The 6,762-nt window shown below is 42.6% G+C and overlaps 1 pseudogene; it reads right to left on the bottom strand.

The window, feature by feature from the left end:
* Nucleotides 1-2,961: 2,961 nt before the first annotated feature.
* On the bottom strand, nucleotides 2,962-4,224 carry LOC118935445 (alpha-2,8-sialyltransferase 8F-like; annotated as a pseudogene).
* Between the last annotated feature and the right edge of the window lie 2,538 nt (nucleotides 4,225-6,762).

Raw genomic sequence — 6,762 nt, 5'->3', positions numbered from 1 at the left:
GTGATAGATTCCCTTCCTTGTGGGAAATGCCTCCCTACTCATCTCAAGCATTCTAAATTTCTGAAGTTAATTTTAATTGATGAGGCTATAAAAACTGCCATGTTTTCCCCAGAGCTGAGAAGTGAGAGGTGTAGAGTATAAGAGGAAATGTTACATTTTTCTAAATGGAGAAAAGGTAAGGCAATGAAATTGATAGAATAACAAAAGTAGAAATTGAGGAATAAACAAAACTATACAACATATTTATAACTCTGTATGACCAATTAGAGAAAGGAAATTTTTAAAAGATGAGAAAAAGCTAACAAGTCCATTAGTAGCAACAGCATTCTGAGAAGATCTTTATGAACATACCTTTACAACAGGAGTTCAGGTTTCCCATGTCCAAAGGCTCTGGGTAGAAGCTGAGAGCTTCTCACCTGTCACCAGAGTGAACTACTCACCTCACAGTGTGGCAGATGAAGCAGAACACAAGGAGGGAGCATCACCGCGTTACCACAGCAACAGCACACCATAGCCGGTTGAGGGAATGCAGCCCCGCCCACTTCAGGTCCCACTGCCTGTCAAGACAAGTGTGTACTTAGTGCACAAGTGTGGCACTTAAAAGAAAGTTCTGTTTCAAGAACTGAACCCTAGTCTCACCCATTGTTCTCCATTTCTTAAGACACATTACATGAGGGGAATGACCAGCCCCCAGAGAGAGTCAATAACCAAAATTTCAGGGGGAAGAGGGAGAACCAAAACATTTTGAAAATAAATAGGTGTCCCACTTTTTATGTGAAATACCACCCCTACCCATTTCTAGCATCCTGAGTCACAAGACATTTCTAGAACAATTTAAAGATAGTATTCCAGATGAAATAAAGAACATTAATGGAAATTCAATTTAGAAAATCATATTTCTCTCTCTAAGCGTATATTCATCAAATTATATGTTTTCCTCTCATCATCTATGTATCCTACCTACATTTTCCTCTGTGTGTAGCTAAGACTATATACTTAGATCTCACAATCTTTGTGAATTCACTGAGCAACTTCTTGGTCACTGTGTGTGTGGAAAGGTGACTCTTTACTGAATAATTAAGGGGAAAAAATCACTGTATTTTCACCACTGTATTTCTTTGAGGTTGAGTGGGTTAAGTGGAAAACATATAATTAATGGATTTCTAAATGAAATATTTTGAATAACACCCTAACTGTAGGATTAAATGTGTGCTCTGGCTCATAACCTGACACTCAACATAAACTTTATTTTTACTTGTTCATGAAAACTAGCAATTAAAAGTGGAGTGACCAGCCCCCAAATACACAGAACACATGAACATTTTAGAACAAAAATATGAGCTGGCCATATTTACAATAAAGCAGATTCCCTTCATGGTGTGAAATTTTACACTACCAATGTCAATCATTGCTGATTCACTGCAAATTACTAGAAATAATCAAATAGGAAATAGAAAAATGGCATCAATATAGTAAGTGCCTTATTTTCTTCCACGAAGATGAAAGGAGGAAATATTAAGGAAATCATACTGACTTCAAGTTATTAAATTGTATATCAATCTAAGGCAGGTGATACAGGGATGCAGGCAGATAGAGTTCAAGGCCTCTGTAAGTCTCAAGGCCTTTGTAAGTTTAAAAAAAAAGAGTCCTACTCAGCCATTCAAAAGTACAATTAGCTAGATCTCAGTTGATTGGTTGTGCCCTGTGCAAGTGAAGCATTGCACTTTCAGCCAGTCAAGACTGGGTTGTGATGGCATTCTTCAACGAACTAGAGCAAATAGTTCTAAAATTCATATGGAACCACAAAAGACCCCGAATAGCCAAAGCAATCCAAGAAGGAAGAATAAAGCTGGGGGGATTACACTTCCCCAACTTCAAGCTCTACTACAAACCCATGGTAATCAAGACAATTTAGTACTGGCACAAGAACAGACCAATAGATCAATGAAGCAGACTAGAGAGCCCAGATAAACGCAAGCATATATGGTCAATTAATATATGATAAAGGAGCCATGGACATATAATGGGGAAATGACAGCCTCTTCAACTGGTGTTGGCAAAACTGGACAGCTACATGCAAGAGAATGAAACTGGATTATTGTCCAACCCCATACACAAAAGTAAAGTCAAAATGGATCAAAGACTGAATGTAAGTCACGAAAACATAAAACTCTTACAAGAAAAATAGGCAAAATTCTCTTGAATATAAATATGAGCAAATTTTTCCTGAACATATTTTTCCTGCATCTCCTCGGGCAAGGGAAACAAAATAAAAAATGAACAAATGGGACTACATCATGCTAAAAAGCTTCTGTACAGCAAAGGACACCTTCAACAGAACAAAAAGGCATCCTACTGTATGGGAGAATATTTTGTAAATGACATATCCAACAAGGGGTTAACATCCAAAATATATAAAGAACTCACACACCTCAACACCCAAAAAGTAAATAATCTGATTTTAAAATGGGTGGAGGATATGAACAGACACTTCTGCAAAGAAGAAATTCAGATGATCAACAGGCACATAAAAAGATGCTCCACATCGCTAATTATCAGGGAAATGCAAATTAAAACCACAATGAGGTATTACCTCACACCAGTTAGCATGGCCAACATAGAAAAGAGTAGGAACAACAAATGCTGGTGAGGATGCAGAGAAAGAGGAACTCTCCTACACTGCTGGTGGGAATGTAAACAAGTTCAACCATTGTGGAAAGCAGTATGGAGGTTCCTCAAAAAACTAAAAATAGAAATACCATTTAATCTGGGATTTCCACTCCTAGTAATTTACCCAAGGAAAACAACTTCTCAGATTCAAAAAGACATATGTACCTCTGGTCAAACCACGTTTGGAGGCTCTTCCGATAGTCTCCTACAACCACCTCTTTCAGGGTCCAGAAACATTGTTACTCACTGGCTGCACTGTATTAAAACCATTTCCACTTCAAGACACTTTGCTTACGTTATTTCACATTTGCCGAACTGTAATTTGAGGATTCCTTTCACGTGAAGTTGGAGAATTTGACTATACTTGGGTATCTCATGGAAGCCACGTTTATGTAAATTGTTAATATATAGTGATGGCTGACAGGTGTGTTTTCTACAGTTGTAGAGAAGGACAAAATTTTCACAGGTCCACATTTTCACACAGTGCAACTGCCACACCTGTGATTATCAAGCCGGAGGACAGCCGATACTCTGCTCACCTTTAGTTGTCCAGAAAAGGTCAAGATTTTTCAGGTACTTGGGATGGGAAAATATAACCTTTTTTCTTGCTTTAGATTGCTTCAGCACATCATACACTTTAAAAAGAGGACTGGTGTTGGCTCTGAAGGAAAATGCTGGCAGAAGAAGGAAGAAGAAAATGCATCTCCATAGGTTGCAATGTCCTCCAGAAATATTGCTTTCTTTTCTTTTAAATTCCCATATTTCAGTTTTATGATACTGGGATTTACAGTTACAAGATTGGTTTTCCTGCCAAATTCTTTACTAACGTTGCCAGTGGTTGGGGGAAGGTTACACATAAAAACGAAGTCAGTTTTATCTATTTCAGCTCCACAGAGAGACCTACTCAGGACGCCTCGGTCCCCAGCCACTGTGCGCCCACTCTGCGGGTCCTCCATGAGCGGCGGAGACACCGGAAACATGAAAAATATTCTCTCTGATCAGGAATTCGTTGTTACTTTCCACTTTCTAACTCATGTTAGTCCCAGCTGGAGTGGTACTTTGAGAAACAATGAAGTTCTGAACAGCATCACAACAGGAAGCAAGCTTTGCTCTGAAACTCCCATAGTCTTCTTGCAGTTCCCATGGACAGCTCTGTGTGTCTATGATGATCCCAAGACAGTCGCTCTCTGAGCACCATTTTGTTCTGTTAAATAAAGCCTCACAGCCATCTTGCGGATCTCTGCATCCCTCTGTCAGCTGGAGCGGATTCTCCCTCAGGGGTCGCGATGCTGGGGTCGCAGGCTCCCGGGCATCCACAGCGTGGCGGCGGGGCTGCATGCAGCCTCCCTGATTCCCTCCCACGATGGCCTGGAGCACACACGCGCGGCCGCAGAGCCCTGGCTCAGGCGCAGCGGGACCAGCCACCGCAGGAACACGAGCAGGGCGAGCGGCGCGCTCCCGGCCGCATCCTGAGCCACGGGCGTGGCCGCTGCCACTGCTGCCCCAGCGACGCGCCGAGAACTGTAATTTTTTAATTCTGTATCTAGATGTCATTAATAACAGAAAATTCACTTAAACACATGATCGTAACCAGAGTGGCATTTTGACATTACACACGTTCTCAGTCAATGCAGGACCGCTATAATGTCTAAGTACATGAAATTTTAAGAACTTAAAAAAAGAGACCACATTGGAGCCAAGATGGTGGCGTGAGTAGAGCAGCGGGAATCTCCTCCCAAAACCACATATATCTATGAAAATATAACAAAGACAACTCTTCCTAGAATAAAGACCAGAGGACACAGGACAACATCCAGACCACATCCGCACCTGAGAGAACCCACCGCCTCGCGAAGGGGGTAAGATACAAGCCCCGGCCCCGCGGGAGCCGAGCGCCCCTCCCCCCAGCTCCCGGTGGGAGAAGAGTAGGCAGAGCGGGAGGGAGACTGAGCCCAGGACTGCTAAACACCAGACCCGCCATCCGGGCCAGAGCGCAGACACAGTGCGTGCGCAGGATGCCCTGGATACTAGGGAAACAGGGCAGCAAAAACAGTGAGAGGGTACCGGAGGTCTGGCGCCGGAGGACATAAGAAAAGTGAACCATTTTTTTTTTTCTGTTTTGTTTTGGTGAGCACTTTTTGGAAGTCCTAAAGGGATAGGGACACCAATAATAGGGAAACAGGGCAGCAAGACCGGTGAGCAGATGCCTGAGGCTGGCGCCGGAGAATAAAGAAAAACGAGTGGCCATTTTTATTTTTTTAATTTAAAAAAAAATTTTTTTTTTCCTGTGGTCGTTGTTCTATTTTGGTGGGTGCTTTTTGGAAGTCTGAAAGGGGCAGGGCGGGACACTTAATCCAGAGGTAGAGAATCCGGGGATCTCTGGGCACGCTAATCCCCCGGGCTGCAGGGAGCTTGGAGGCCCCTTACGGAGATAAATAGCCTCCAGGCCGCTCCACCTCCAACGCGACTCCACCACTTTGGAGTAGCGGCCCGAGCCAGGCCACGCCCACAGCAACAGCGGACATAAACTCCATAGCAGCTGGGCAGGAAGAAGAAGCCTGGTCTGGGCGCAGCTGCACAGCACAAGCCACTAGAGGTCGCTGTTCTCCAAGGAGAGGAGGGCCACAAACCAACAAGAAGGGAAGTTCTTCCAGCCGTCACTCGTCCCAGCTCTGTAAACTATTCCTATCACCATGAAAAGGCAAAACTACAGGCAGACAAAGATCACAGAGACAACACCAGAGAGGGAGACAGACCTAACCAGTCTTCCTGAAAAAGAATTCAAAATAAGAATCACAAACATGCTGACAGAGATGCAGAGAAATACACAAGAGATATGGGATGAAGTCTGGAGGGAGATCACAGATGCCAGAAAGGAGATTGCAGAAATGAAACAAACTCTGGAAGGGTTTATAAGCAGAACGGGTAGGATGCAAGAGGCCATTGATGGAATTGAAATCAGAGAACAGGAACGCATAGAAGCTGACATAGAAAGAGATAAAAGGATCTACAGGAATGAAACAATGTTAAGAGAACTGTGTGACCAATCCAAAAGGAACAATATCCGTATTATAGGGGTACCAGAAGAAGAAGAGAGAGGAAAAGGGATGGAAAGTATCTTGGAAGAAATAATTGCTGAAAACTTCCCCATTCTGGGGGAGGAAATAATTGAACAGACCACGGAAATACACAGAACTCCCAACAGAAAGGATCCAAAGAGGACAACACCAAGACACATAATAATTAAAATGGCAAAGATCAAGGACAAGGAAAGAGTTTTAAAGGCAGCTAGAGAGTAAAAGGTCACCTATCAAGGAAAACCCATCAGGTGAACATCAGACTTCTCGACAGAAACCCTACAGGCCAGAAGAGAATGGCATGATATATTTAATGCAATGAAACAGAAGGGCCTTGAACCAAGGATACTGTATCCAGCACGACTATCATTCAAATATGATGGTGGGATTAAACAATTCCCAGACAAACAAAAGCTGAGGGAATTTGCTTCCCACAAACCACCTCTACAGGACATCTTACAGGGACTGCTCTAGATGGGAGCACTCCTAGAAAGAGCACAGCACAAAACAACCAACATATGAAGAATGGAGGAGGAGGAATAAGAAGGGAGAGAAGAAAAGAATCTCCAGACAGTGTATATAACAGCTCAATAAGCGAGCTAATTTAGGCAGTAAGATACTAAAGAGGCTAACCTTGAACCTTTGGTAACCACGAATTTAAAGCCTGCAATGGCAATAAGTACATATCTTTCAATAGTCACCCTAAATGCTAATGGACTGAACGCACCAATCAAAAGACACAGAGTAATAGAATGGATAAAAAAGCAAGACCCATCTATATGCTGCTTACAAGAAACTCACCTCAAACCCAAAGACATGTACAGACTAAAAGTCAAGGGGTGGAAAAATATATTTCAGGCAAACAACAGCGAGAAGAGAGCAGGGGTTGCAGTACTAATATCAGACAAAATAGACTTCAAAACAAAGAAAGTAACAAGAGATAAAGGACACTACATAATGATAAAGGGCTCAGTCCAACAAGAGGATATAACCATTCTAAATATATATGCACCCA

This window comes from Manis pentadactyla, chromosome 14 (genome assembly GCF_030020395.1).
Source record: "Manis pentadactyla isolate mManPen7 chromosome 14, mManPen7.hap1, whole genome shotgun sequence".
NCBI classification, from domain to species: Eukaryota; Metazoa; Chordata; class Mammalia; order Pholidota; family Manidae; genus Manis; species Manis pentadactyla.
The sequence above is the reverse complement of the archived record's forward strand: the minus strand, read 5'-3'. Positions and strand labels throughout refer to the sequence as shown.